The sequence below is a fragment of the Acomys minous genome, assembly GCF_964271855.1.
Source record: "Acomys minous genome assembly, chromosome: 4".
Taxonomy (NCBI): Eukaryota; Metazoa; Chordata; class Mammalia; order Rodentia; family Muridae; genus Acomys; species Acomys minous.
Genome location: NC_140486.1, coordinates 87,990,974 through 88,006,133, shown reverse-complemented (window position 1 = coordinate 88,006,133; position 15,160 = coordinate 87,990,974). Strand labels below are relative to the sequence as shown.

Below are 15,160 nucleotides of genomic sequence, written 5' to 3'. Positions count from 1 at the left end.
CTTTTTCTTCCTCTGCCGATGCTAATATTGTTGGGACCATAGGAAGCAGCAGTCACTCCAGCCTCTACCCCCCTTTCCAGCAACCCGTGGGAAAATGTAAGCCTTCGTGGGTTTTTAATGATGCCTGGGTCATTTAATGTCAGGGGAAGAATTTCTTGGCTATTAAAAACACATCAGCAACTGGAATGCAGGGTCCGTGTCTCTCCGCATGCAATGACATCACTGTCTCAAAGCACACCCCTCCCACTTGACTGCAAGGATATAAATATTGATACAAAATTTGTTGCATCTACCAAAAACAAGCATATAATAAGAAACATCTTTAGTAGGCAAAAGAGAGACAGTCATGGCGAGTTTTTTTTTTTTTTTAATCAACACCATGTCAGAAGCTGTCACAGCCTGCGTTCTTACGGTTGCAATGACGCACACTGACCAGTAGATGGCAGGTGCTGACTGCTCCACAAACCTCTGGTTCCCACCCACTTTGAATCAGCCTTGTCTAAATTTGCTGTGTCAGGGTGGGATTTTTCAGGATCATCCATCTTTGCTACGCCCACCAGACTGGTACTGCAGTTTCCATTTCTCAACAGTCTGATCGCGAAAGATACCTTGCATTTTGCCATATTAAGAACCCCTTTCTGTCATCTATGAAAATGAGCCCAAGTCCTCAGACAAGGCTGCAGCTCACCCCACACCCACCCTGTGGCCAGTACCTGGTCTGAGTGTTCCGCGAAAGAATCTCACCTCTTCCCACCTCTTCCTTGTGTGAGTCCTTGGCCTTGAGCCTCCTCCACATGGTCCATAGTCTCCCTCAGCTTTATAGCTCAGACTTAGCCATGAGCACCAAGCCATGACTCACGAGTCTCTATAGTTACGTTTGCCCAGGTGATAATAGTTTCTCAAGCCTGACTTTTGCCTCCTTGACGATGCTTGAGAGAACTAGGTGGGGAAGAAGGCAACGTGGGCTTAGTATGGTCCAGCCTTGTGATACTGGCCAAAGGTAAAGTCCAGGGCTTTTCAACCCACCTGACTGTGGTCTATCCACTCCTTGTCCATCTGTCCTTATTCTGTTTATTTTTTTAATTTTGTTTTATTAATTTATTCTATTACATCTCAATGGTTATCCCCTCCCTTGTATCCTCCCATTCCTCCCTTCCTCCCATTTTCCCCTTACTCCCCTCCCCTATGACTGTGACTGAGGGGGACTTCCTCCCCCTGTATATGCTCATCAAGAAGAGACTTGATACCCTCTTCTGTTTATTTTGAGTCTGCAGTTTTTGTTTGAGTTTCATGTTTGTTTGCTGCTGGAGTTCAAATCCAAGGCCTCACAGATGTTAGGTAAGCGCTCTGCCACTGAGCCACACCCCTGCCCTTTTGTTTCAGTTTTCAGAGTTACAGCTCTGACACACAACATCAAGTGTAGAGCGCTTACATCATCATCTTGTCAACACTACCAATTCTGTTCTACGGACGGAACATTAACAGAGCCAGGGTGTCATTGTAAGAGTGCTGCTGACAAACTTGGCGGGAGCCTAACAGACTTGTGAAGTAAGTTCTTGGTCTTAATCCCCAATTTATATGTGAGGAAACCAAGGCCCAGGGAAGTAATTTCCACAAAGGTCACATGGAGCAGTAAGGTTTGCGCTTCAGCCACCAGGCCTGAGATACCACACCCTCAGCTACTGTACTACTTTCACCTTGAACTGGCCGTGAGGCACGGAATAAACTAATTTTGTCTTCTCTCCCTGTTAAAATGGTGACAAGCTGGCCTGAATGCATGCAAATAGCTCCTGCCTGAAACCTCCTCATGTGGGTCTTTACAAGTCCAGACTGGTCAAAAGAATCCAACACAGACTCGGTAACGTTACCCACAAGCACAGGGAAGCTTCCAAGAGTCAGGGCCAGGAGTTTACTTTGCAGAGATCTCATTACCGGGAGGCAAAGGCTGGGATACAACGCTGCCCTAGCCTCTCATCTGTTGTTTGACACAAATGGGAGTAACCCCATCATAGTAACTGCATCTGTATCAACCGGAATCTCCTAGACAGCGTGGGGAGCAGCTTCCCCAAGTGAGAGGGCCATGGGACCCCAAGAAGACAGCCCCTATATACCAGAGCCTCAGGGTACAGCCCCTGTACAGCAGACCATACCTGCAAACACTACATAACACAAAAAATGCAGTGTGCTTGGCAGCTCCTCAAGAGTTAAAAATAAAGTTACCACACGACCCAGTAACTCTGGTCCATACTATACACCTGTCCTCCAAATAGATTAAAACAAAAGCTTTACTGATACACTAAGATTCCTAGCAGCCTACGCACGATAGCCCCAAACTGAAAACAACCCAAATGTCTAGCAACCGGCGAGCTTTTTTTTTTTTTAATTACTTTTGTCCATGTAACAGAATGCAATTCTGCTATTAAAAAAGAAATGCAGTTTTGATGTGTGCTTCAACAGGAGTGAAATTAGAAAACACTAGGTGAGGGAAAATAAGGTAGGCATGGGAAATGTTGCGGGACTCCTGGTATAAGGTGCTAGGTTCCTAGAGATGGAAATAGAATTGAATGGTGTCTGACAGACAGGAAAGGGCGCTACTGTTTACTGGGCACAGAGCTATCATGTGGGATAGAGATTCTGGAAGCAATGGTGGTAACAGTTACACAACATGGTAAATGTATTTAATGCCAATGAACTGTGCACATAAAATGGCGCCTGCAGGAGCTCCTTGAAAATTAGGGATGAGAGACACCCATTTGTCTGGTGTACAGAAAAACAGATGGCAAAAAGAAAGGGAGTTGAGGGACTGAGGAAATTGTGGAGCTGCCATGGCTTTTGTGGCATACTCGTGCCTGCATTTGGAGTCTCTGAGGGTAAAAACTCATATCTGATTTTATCTCAGATGCCTAGTGCTGAACAGAGCCGCTAAGCAGTTAATCACATTCACCCCTATATTTATTGTAGCTACTGGTGTCATCATGAAAGGGGTGCGCGCTACCAGAGTAGGGTTGACAACGCCAAAAAGACTTTGGCAACTGACCGTGCAGAATGAGTTAGCCATCAGCCTAACGGAGAGTTACTTGGAGTTAAGGAGTTGAGAACACATCGCTGCCCATCTCTCTGCCACAACTGCAATCCTGAAACATGGAAACATCATTTCCTGTGCCCTGGGGCAACCATGTTGATGATGGAGCTTCTCCAGCTAGCTCAAGTGTGAAGAGTTTGTTAATCCCAGAAGGGAGAGACAAGAGCGTGTTCTCTCTCTCGCTCCCTGTTAGCTCCAAAGGAAGTGGGCTTCTTAACCAAGGTCCAGTTAACATGGAAAGATGAACAGACACCCAGATGCCTTATCGTTGTCAGGATGGTCACTCGTCCACCTCTCAGCTCTTCCTCTGGCCCCTTGACCGGCACCTTAACTCCACCCTGCCAATGACTTCCTGGTGTGTCGACACCCAGGACCTTGTCAGCTCAGGAGCTCCCTCAGCCGAATCTCGAATCTCACCATCTGAAGACCCACCCTCCTCAGCTCGACTTCTTCCACTTTCACTCATCAGCCTCCATTATGCTGGAGGCCAAGCTTGCAGAAGTGCCTCAAGGCTTTGGGAGAGATTCAACACCGTAGCTATTTCACACTCTCATGCCTGCTGGCCCAACAGTTCTGTCTCTGGACTCGACTCCTACAGACATCTGAAGTGCACTCAGTACTATGCACAAAACAATACTCTTTGGGAGTAAAACAATAAAACACCAGCAAGAGAGAAAACAGAAGGACTGGAGAGATGGCTCTCACTCATTTGGGGAAGACCCAGGTTCAGTTCCCCGCACGCATGTGGCAGCTCACAAGTGTCTGTAACTTCTGTTCCAAGAGATCCAAAGCCCTCTTCCTGCCTCTAGAGGTACCAGGCATACATGCAATACACAAACATATGTGTGGACACTTATGCATGTAAAATAAAAATAAATCTTTTTTTTTAATCTCAAAAAATAAAATTTTAAGAAACATGTTAGAGTATGATGGTGAATTCCTGTATTCCTAGAACTGAGGAAGTAGAGAGACAAGCAGCTCAGAAGATCAAGCTTATCCTTGGCTTCATAAAGACTCTGAGTCCAGCCTGGACTACATGAAACTTTGTCTCAAATGGGAAAAATTTTATTAAAGGATGTGTGAAATTGTGGTACGTCCATAAAATAGAAACTTTATAAAACCAGGTAAGGCTGAGGCCATATGTAACAATACAAAAGGCTTCCTGTTATATACTCATGAAAGAGCAAGATAAATGATAATGTGTATATATATATGTATACATATGTCTCCAAATTAATGGCTATATACATGTATAGATATACATATACTCCATATACACCTTCTATGTTAACCATATCTTTAATAGATACATTAAATAGCTGTACCTTTAATACCTGCCCCTGTAAAACACACACACACACACACACACTCTCGCACATGCACACACACACACACACACACACACACACACACACACACACACAGAGCCTACTGTACCAACTTTGACAGGATATATAAGAAACTACAACACAACAGTGAAAAACAGAGAAGAGTGGCAGGGAAAGAAGAATTGCTTTTCAGTGTATACTCTTGTTCTTACGTTTTAAACTATATGCTGATACCACCTATCAAGATTACCAGGTGGCACACGCCTTTAATCCCAGCACTCAGGAAGCAGAGACTGGCAGATCTCTATGAGTTTGAGCCAGCCTGGTCTACCAAACAAGTGCAGGACAGCCAAGGCTCTGTTACACAGAGAAACCCTGTCAGGATCCACGCCCACCTCTATGCGTCCCGCCCCCATTTTTTCAAAAGGATGCTCATTCAGTAAAACATGCCTGGTATCAGGGTTCTCAAAACCAGCATCTCTCCGCCTAAATCACTCTGTGGCCAACAAAGTCCACTCAGCCATCTATGCCAGCCCATCAACCAGTGACTCCTTCTGAGGCTGGTGTGAACTAGCTGGTGTGAACTAGGTCACAGTGGTGATGGTGGGGCCTTTCTGGGGGGGGGGGGTGACTCTAAGGAGTGTGCCCACACTGGTTCCCAGAGTGCCCCAGGAGAAGTTGGCTATAAATCTCATGGTTGGTTTCTTTGTTTCCTATCTCACTCGTGTGTGTGTGTGTGTGTGTGTGTGTGTGTGTGTGTGTGTGAGAGAGAGAGAGAGAGAGAGAGAGAGAGAGGTGGGGAGAAGTAAAGTGAGAGAGAGTGAGCGCACACGAGCTTGTGTGCAAATGTATACAAAATCCAGAAGAAAATGATGGGTCCTGTTAAAGCTGAAATTACAGGCACCTGCCGTGAATGCTGACAACTCCAGTTGGGACCTCTGGAAGAGCAGCAAGCACTCTTAGCCACTGAGCCCTCTCTCTGGCCCCACCCCGCCCCTGTCTTATCAGTGGTTTTCTGTGGTCACCACCTATTAAACTCTTCACTCTAAAACTCTATGAACTGAATGCAGCTTTCAGGCTACAAACGAAAAAAGCAGACATTCCAACGACAGCCCCTCTCTGTGTCTTACTTCTCTTGGCAGCCTCTGTTCTCCCACTGCTAACTGCCAAGGGCCCTTGTCCCTAGAGACAGTCACTTAGCCTCCAGGCCCGTTCCCTCCCCTTTCTCCCTTTCCGTGGGGCAGCATCTCCAAGTTGTCACTATTAAGATCCAGGACAGTATCCTATCCATCACTGTCCTCAGAGTCACCATCCACTTCTCAAGAAGAGAAAGGCTGTAAGCAGGAACCCCTGATGATTTCCATATCTGTATGGATCGAAGAATTTCACAAATGTTTCGTACCCTCTTAGATTCAGAATTCTTCTTTGTGTTTTCCTTTGTGTCTACCACGAATCACTCTGGATCCAGAGATCATAGGTTCTGGGTTTGCATCCTGGCTTCATCACTTATTTATTATTAGTCTTCTGACTTTGAGCAATAGATTTAATCTCTCTCATCTACAGAAAAAAAGACAATATAAATACCTAATTCATATGGGAGTTTGAAGAGTAAATTAGTTAATGTGTGAAAGTCCATAGACTAGAGCCTAAAATAGGGAGTACGCCCAATAAGTGTTAAGTGATTTTGTGTATTTCCATATATATATATATTTAAATTTAATTGTATATATAAGTATATACAAATATAAATATTAAATATATATTTCCAAATATGTATTCTGTTAATAAGTGTTGTAGCTGTATCTGTATATTTGTATTCATTTCTATTAGGCCTTACTTTCTGTCTTCCTTTCTTATAAGAGGAGACAAAAGTTCTCTGTCACCCCTGATTAACTCCTCCATCTGTATCTCTAGCCCAGCCACTAATTTGCCATTTAAGACTGATCTATAACCTGCTCCCCTTACCTTCGTCCTTTCTGTTGCCGTTAAGTCAGCATTGAGTATACATAAATATTTCTAATTTAAAAAAAAGAAATGATTCTTCTACTCTGTTGCATAATAAAGCTAATTCTCCTGCTCCTGGTTGCCTGTTATTCAACTCTGATCACCGTTTTTCCATCAGTGACCTGGGAATTGCCACATTGCTCTTTGTAAAAAGTATCTTCTACCAGATACTTTTGTGTAGCATTTGATGTTGTCAATTGTGGCCTCTGTTCATTCATCCATTATTACGTACTGAGCATTTACCTGAAATTTTATACTGTGGACTTTTAAGGATCCAGATATGTAGTGTTAAAAACTTCACAGTGGCTTTTCCCCAAGGTCATGGACGGAGTGTAAGTACTTGACTGTAGACGTGACCTCTGGAGACTTTAGTGTGGACGTCAAGAATGGAGAGGTGGGAAAGGGAAGACAATGTAGATACACTCATGAACGCCATGGGTACCTTGGCTTTGTCTTATGACAACAGCTGGGTGATGGCAGAAACCCCTTCAGCTGCCTCCAGCAAGGTGAGGAGGGTGGGGTGTAGCCGGTCTTTTGCTACTTTGTGGGTTTCGTTTTTCTTCCTCCCTTCTCCACCATTTTTCTTCCACCCCTTCAACCTCCTAACACTAGATAAGAGAGAAAAAAGGACAGAGAGGAAAGGAAAGAGATCCCTGAGTAAAGCCAGGGGTCAGAAAGGGGGTGATGGGTATCATTAGACTATTTCCTGCTGCTTAGGGGTATCGAGTTCCTTGTGGCAATTTTGATCTTTGTCATCAGGAGATCTAATTTCTTCTTGTCTGCACACGACTATGAGACAAACAGCAACCAACAACCAACCACACGCCCATCGGGACTCTGGCATTTAGCGTGTGTGTGTGCGCGCGTGCGCGTGTCCTCTGAAAAGTTCCCAGAATTCCAAACATCACACACTTGTAGAAACGATCTGCAGCTGGCAAAACCACACCCCTGCTAGAGCAAGAGGCAAATCATAGTCACCTGCTGCAAAGCAGCCCCACATCCCTACACCTGGGATTAAAATGAAAACACAGTCCCATAATATTTCTGTTTTTTAAAAGAAGCCAAAATTCTCACTGCAGTGGGGCATTCCTTTACCAAGTCTCATCTGCTGTGACCTTTCCCAGCGTCTCCCGAATGTTTCATGTAACAGCAAGCACGCTAGGGGAAACCTCCAGCAGAAAACTGCAGATGCTTGCAGTGGGGTGCCGTTGGTATCTATGGTAACGGGATATGTCAGGGACACTGGCAGGTTCTGCTCCACAGACAAGGCTTCTCCTCCTACCCTCCTCCTGTTCCCCCCAAGGAAATTTCAGAAGTGAATAAAAAAAGGCAAGCATTATAATTTCAGACAGGGACAAGTGGTTTGAAGAAAATATAGCCGGGAAATATGGCGGCACTTTGGCTGTGCGTTTGTGGGTTGAGTTGTGTCCCTCGCCCGTTTGTTGAAGTTCTAGGATCCAAGGCCTCCTTATAGAGGTTACCAAGTTAAAGTGAAAGCATCCAAGTGAGTCTTACTTCAGTATGTGGAATTTGCACAGAGGCACCCGAACAGGGAAGCTAATGGGACGGGAAAAGGGAAGAAGTCTGCAAACCTGCCAGCCAGACACTCTTCCTCCACGCTCTCTCAGAGGGAAACACACCTTGGCCTCAGATTTCTCTCCACCAAGAGACACTTAGTGTCTATTGTTTGAGCCACCTAGTGGGAGACACTTGGTTAACAAAGGCTAGCTCTAGCAACTAATATACTGAACCTCTGCTAATGTGGTGGGCGGGGGTGGCCAGGGAAAGCCCCTCTGGTGGAGGCGGCTCTTAGGGTGGGGCCTCACTGAAAAACAGTGCCAGCCCTGTGTAGGTCTGGGGCCGAGCACTTTGTGTGGAGGACTAGCGAAGGCAAGTCCTCGAAGAATTTGGTATATTTACAAACTAGCAAGAAGGTTTATGGCGTATGAGAGGGGGTGGTTTGGGATGAGGCTTGAGAGCCTGGCAGGAACCGTTCGCAATACCATAGAAGTAATTCAGGGGTTCAGCACAGCAATGGTAGGGAATCTTACTTGTCCTTTTTTTGAGCATTCTTTCCAGTGATAATGGTCCAGATAAGTGAGGGGACAGGCTCCGAGTCAGGAAGACCACTGAAGAGCCTATTTCCATTGTCCGGGGCAGAGATGTTAGGCTTAAGGGGTCAGAGGGCGTTTGGAGGTTACCAATGGAAAGGGAAAGAGGAGTGAGCAAATCCAAATGTCATTAGGAACTGATAAGGCTCGCTGCTGGGAGGAGGGAGGAAGTCATTAGGGACAGCTGTTGGCTGAGTGAGCCGCTCCCTAGGTGGTGAGTCACTGAGGTGGGAAAGCCAAGCCAAGCAAGACAAGGTTAGGGCTGTGGAAGGAGCCATCCTTCCTTGGTTTTGTCCCCTCTGTTCCTGACTTCCTCCAAACCTGTTTCCCGTCTCCCTTCTCTCTACCCACAGACAGACTGTCCTTTCTTGTTCTGTTCTTTCTCTCCGTGAGGGGAATTTCATCCAGTCAATACCACCTACAGGCCAGCCCCTGCCCGCTATTGACACTTAGCCAGAGCTCCAGGAAAATGTTCTCAGCTGCCTTGCCAATTTTACACCTAGAAATTCCAACTGAGGGTCCAGGTCTCCCTCAGCCGGCTCTAGCCAGGCCCACCCTCAGGGCTACCCACTGCTCAGCTAAGTGGCTCAGCGGTCTACCCACCTCCCTTGTGTTCACTTCCTCCCACTTCTTTTATTATTGTTTATTTATTTATTTTTGAGACAGGGTTTCTCTGTGTAACAGCCCTGGTTGTCTGGATGCACTTTGTAGACAAGGCTGCCCTCGAACTCACAAAGATCCTCCTGCCTCTGCCTCTTGAGTGCACCACGCCCAGCCTGCTTCCTCCCACTTTCTACTCCACACTTCCCCTGCCCCTAAGTTGTAAGAGAAGCCACTGAGCAAGAACTTAAAGGGGGCAGTGGACTTAGGATTGCAAACAGCATCGATAGATGACATACCCCAACTAGAAAGTCCTATTCTCGGAGCACTGTTCTTAGGTTGTGTGAAATGTTGTGTGGTTATCTGAAGGAATTAGTGGTTGGGATAGTTTCTTAATGGAAGCACAGGTGTTCTAAAGGAAAACAGAGGATGTGGGAGAGGAGGCCCCTAGACATTAGGAGCTCAGTGTTTATATATGACTGTTGTCCTTCACTTGCCATTTGTTCTTGGGTAATAGGTCACATGCTAGCTCAGTGTGACAGTTTTCTTATGGTTGTCCCTGTCCAACCCACGAGGATTTTTTTTTTCATTACAAGGTCAGGGGTTGGGAGGGAAGCTTATTAACATCAATAGCATCAGGAAAGAAATGGATTAATTAATTCAAATAGAAAATCTAATGAATGTGACATAAGAATCAAGAACAAGAACAATCAAGGTGAAGGGTTTATTTAATATTTGAACTTGTTACTACTACTCACTATGGTAGTGCATCAAAGAAGTCATATAACGAAGAGATACCTAAATCCATTTGAAAATAAATCAACACTAATTTTTTTAATTTTAAAGTCTCTTATATTAAAAAGACATGCAAAAAAAAGTCTCAAACATACCAGCCCTACTTTCCTCAGTTTCTGCCTTGCTCAGCTAGTTTTGTTTTCTGCATGTTCCTCATAGGCGTACTTTTAACAAGAGACACTTCAAAAGCCCATGCTTTTCAAAAACTGACTTTTTCCCCATTTTTAATAAAGGCAACAAAAATGCTTTTCAGCGATAACAAGCATGAAGGGATGGAGTATGAAATAGAGCTTCATTGTCTGAAGCAATTTAAAAGGCTTGTGCTTGTTGCAGTATTTTCATTTGGTGAATATTACTAGTCATGGCCTTAATTTATTAATGTACAGTCTGGAATCAGAAATGCAATCTCCAATAACAACTGGGTGAAAGAACTTTGGCTGCAGGGGGTGGGGGGCAGGGCCAAGCTCAGCAGGCTAGAGGCGCGGACACAAAATGAATTTTGATCTATCTTTTTTCTAAGGGAAATTGACAGCAAGCATTCCTATCTCTTTCTAACAACGCAAGCCGACTATAATGGGAGCACAAAGGCCAGCCATTCAGCTCTCCCACCCCTGGCCTTTCCCCCGCAGCTTCCACACCACCACAGAATGAATGCTGACAGCCCTGAATCGCTTTCAAGTCACTGGGAATGCTTTGCAGGCTTGTATATTTTCGTCTACTTTCTTCAGTGCAGGAGTGATTTGCCTGTGTTCCAAGCTGGAGAAGCACAGCGCGTTATTATTGAAGGGGTCTGAGCAATCCTGTCTAGACCAGTGGCTCTCAGCCCTGGCTGAATATTAAAATAACTATGGGCCTTTTTAAAGAGCTAATGATGCCCAGGCTACAGCCTCAAAGCGTCCAATTTAGTTGGTTTGGTAAGAGGTCTTGGCTTTCCTAGTTTTGAAAAGCACCCCCAGGTGATTGTAACATACAAATAACCAGTCAGAAAGCGCCACTCCTTAGTGTAACCTTTTCATCACAGGAGCAAACCGCAGATGCAGAATAGCCAACTGGGTGACTGCAGTTCTCAATGACTTACAAGGAGTTCCCCTGCTAAGAACAGTTTCCCAAAACCTTGGCAAGAAAGCAAAAGATGACTTGCTGCAGCTACTCAATGCCTCAGCAAAACACGGTGGCATCTGACTCTAGGAGAAAAGAGCTACTATATTACTTATTACCATTAATTTAAAAATCAGATATATTTAAATCCATAAAGGTTCAGAAAGCTAGCTTGCAGAAAATTCATGTGATTATGGTACAAGTACATTTTGCATGAAAGGGTAAACATTGTCTTTGTTTGTTGAAGGAGATACGCCCGAGGGTTATATGACTTTTCTGTCCTCTGGAACCTTAACTATATTTTATTATTAAATTAGGAAACTTATCCCAATATACATTCTCTCTCTCTCTCTCTCTCTCTCTCTCTCTCTCTCTCTCTCTCTCTCTCTCCTTCTTTCCCTCCTCTCATTTTCTCCCCTATCCCTGCTCTGAACAGGTCATTTGCCTTCTTTTGTCTCACTTAGAACTAACTTTAGCAGCTTCCAGCTAGCTCATTAATGAGAAATAAAATGCTGACTTGCTTCCCAAGTATTTATGTAAGCGCTGTGAGTGTAAGATTATGAGAATTATGTTTTAGCACCTGAATGATGTAAATTTTATGAGGGCATCTTAAAATATTCAGAAAGCTTTAATTGGTCTGTCCAGATGCAATTTACTGTTTGCCAAAATATTATTCATCAACCACACTCAGAAACCATAAAGCTGCAGAATTTCACTTCAGGCAAAGAGACACGACAAAGACCTAGCTGACTCTCCTTGAAAAGCATAAAAATATGTGGGCAAGATGTATGATGGTTAACTCGCCCTGGTGGTGCGGATGTTGGAGAGCTGGTGAGCTAACCAGCTCAGCTACCACTCAGCCCAGATCCAGGCCTTTGAGTTGGCCCAACCCAGAATCTACACCATCTATGGATTGTTGGAGTTCATGAAAAGGCCGCTCCTGCGGATCCAAAGCTGCAGGATCTCCATGACACAGGGCAACAGCAGGATAAACAGAAGTCCCAGCGAGGATCCAATAGTGATGATATGGCAGAAGGCAGAGATCTCGAACCAGCCCAATGACTCTTTGCAATGAACGTTTGCAAGTGAAGATGTGTGGACAGAGGGGGTGAACTGTGGGACACACACTGTGACACACTACAGCTTCCACGATGAGATGTTTTCTATACATTGTTTTGTTTAGTTTAGTTTTGAGGTTTGTTTTTAATTTTCTTTTTGGGGGGCAGGTTGCAAGGGCTGAGGGCAGATACAAGGAGACAGGGAGATAAGTGGGACTAGAGTGCATGATGTGAAATTCACAAATAATCCATAAAAAGTTGGGGGGAAGGCGTATGATGGTTATTTGACACCAGGATAGTGACCAATGAAACAAATGATCTGAGCTCTCTAATTAGCCAACCCTTCTGCCTGAACTGCTTCTTCCAAGACACAGAGAGGACACAGCAGTACAGGCAACAGTGTGAAGGAATCTTGTTAAGTCTTCAGCCAGTGTCTGAAAGAACAGAGAGAGAAGGAGAACCACCCGAGGCTGGTGTGGAGTAGAGGAAACACAGTTCCTGCTCACATAGGTGGGAAGTGGCTCATGATCCCATCACCCAGAGAGGAAAAACTTCTGGTTTCATAGCTCATTGAGGACAGAATCTGTAGTGAGGGTCAGAGATGAGCTCTAAATTTTAACCTACAAAGCTTTAATATGCAGCCCAGAAGAATCAGACTGTTTCCAGAACACTGCATATAAGAGCCAACATTAAAAAATATTTATGAGAATTTGAAAATAACTGCTGCACAACAAGGAAAAACTTACAACGAAACATTAGTTCCAAATGACAGAGATGTTAGAACTGTAGATAAGGGCAGTTATTGTAATATATTCCACATGTTGAAAAAGGTGAAGGCAAAGTTAAACACGTTAATAAAATATACTTAAATGGCCTGAATAGAACTTCCTATGATTAAGTGCCTGAAATTTAGGGTAAGCAGTGATTTATACCTAAATAAAGTAGAAATAGTGAACTTGAAGGCACAGCTTTGTGACGCATCTCTAATGAAACAAGGATTGGAGAAAAAAAAACGGAACAGACAGAAATAGCACCTAAGTGGTCCAATACATGTGTAATTGGAGAAATGAAAATCTTGAGGGGAAATGGGGGAAGGAGAACAGAAAAATATTTCAAGAACTAGCTTAGATTATTTTCCTAATTTGATGAAAGTTATGAACCCACAGATCCAAAATACTCACTCAAGCCAAAGCCTAGGAAAAATAAGGATTTTTTTTTTACAAAGGTATATAATCAAACTGTCTACAGCCAAGGACTAGTCAAAGCCCTCAGAAGAAGAGAGCATGAAGTCCTTCTGCCCCTTAGGTTGAGGGACGTCCCCTTCCATGTGCCCCTGGCCACAGGGGACGGGCTGGGGTGTGTAAGCCTGGCGAACATTCCCTCACCACCCAAGCAGAGCTCAACATGAAACCAGAATTTCTAACATATTATATATACTCTCCTTGTTTGTAAGTCTTTCTCCTTAACAAAGCAGGTTGACTTGGGTAAACGGAAATAGCAGATATCAATTTTAAAGAGTTCAGGAAATATACTAAGCTAAGTGGATTTTTTTTAAAAAAAAATCAAAATGAATGGAGCAAAATCCATTAAATAACAAAATATAAAAAAACAAATGACTAAAGATGGGATCTGACCTTTCACCTCTATGGCCATCTGTCCCCCACTCCTCAGTCCCAGCCCTGACTGAATCCTGACATCGTCACAGAGACCTTCCTTCTCCCCTATCCATGTTTGCTCTAGTCACTTTGCCCACTGCTCTCTGACTTCTGTCTGCACCAAGATAAGGAAACTCTAAAGCCATCTCTCTATTTCTTGTTTGGGTTGTCTCGATATCTTCCCCCTTTCTAGAGTCCTACGGAGTTGTTTTCCTCAAAGCCAGATTACATTTCTTAAATGATCTCCTTTGGGCTAGAAAGGGTTACAGAAGAATTGGAATCTTTCATTAAGATATTCTCAATGAAATGGATAAACAAGAATAAATGCTAATTTATCAAGAAATTGGAGGTTTGAGTTTAGTTTGGGATTTGGGGTGTGTGTGTGTGTGTGTGTGTGTGTGTGTGTGTGTGTGTGTGTGTGTGTGTATTAAGTGCAATGCTATAGAGACTTTATGTTTTACTAGTGCTGTTTTGTTGCCATGGTTGCAAATTTGCATTAGCAGTTTTACAAGGAAACAGACAAATATCACTCCCACTTTCATATCTGCCCACGAGCTCCAGAGAGGAACTGCAGGGTGAACGGCCTTCTAGGCCCAATCTCCTCCATCACCTCCAACCCCAAGTGGGTGCATTTTTTTTCACAGAAAATCCAAAGTCCTCTGAAATGTAAAGTTAGCGTGGGCTTCTGCTCCAGACACAATGTCAAACAAGACTGCTGACCAGCTTTCTTCATGAGGCTCGATAACCCTTTACCTCTTTGGCATGACATATATGCATGAGATCACTATGAAATGATTTGTTTATTTAAGCTCTTGACAGTGCATTTCAAGATAAATATAATCACTGAAGAAATTACACAGCTTGGAAAATCTGGCACCGTTCTTAAAGCAGTTCTTACAAAACAAGTTTGCAAATGAACCCTTTTGGGGGTGCGGGGCGTTCAAGATAGGGTTTCTCTGTATAGCCTTGACTGTCCTGGACTTGCGTGGTAGACCAGGCTGGCCTCGAACTCACAGCGATCCGCCTGCCTCTGCCTCCCGAGTGCCGGGATTAAAGGCATGTGCCACCACGCCCTGCTATATTCTCTATTCTTTATTCCTCTCCCTCTCCTCGTTTTCTCTCTTTCTCCTGCCAGTTTTTCTTTTAAAACTTATAACCATCATCCAAATTTGTCTCTCTGAAATTTGAGTCTCAAATCTGATCCTAGGCATGTCTTCCAATGAGGCAGGCAAAACCGTGCTGACTCCCACGCCTCCCAAGACCCTGCTCGGACACAGCTCCTTTAAATTGCGGCTCCTCCGGTTCTGGGTCCCACCTCCTACTCTGACCTGATTTCTCAGTGTTCGTGATCCCCTTATCATCCTGGCATCCCTCTCTGTGAATTGGAATTTCAGCAGAGTAGTTTTTCCGGGGTCAGCCGCCGGCAGAA

The 15,160-nt window shown here is 44.2% G+C and overlaps 1 long non-coding RNA gene across 1 annotated transcript; it reads right to left on the bottom strand.

Moving 5' to 3' along the window:
* Nucleotides 1-5,734: 5,734 nt before the first annotated feature.
* On the bottom strand, nt 5,735-8,154 carry LOC311595923. The gene is made up of 3 exons (XR_014778620.1): nt 8,007-8,154; nt 6,658-7,022; nt 5,735-5,967 (listed from the first exon to the last, which is right to left on the bottom strand). It is a non-coding gene; the product is annotated as an uncharacterized lncRNA (long non-coding RNA).
* Between the last annotated feature and the right edge of the window lie 7,006 nt (nt 8,155-15,160).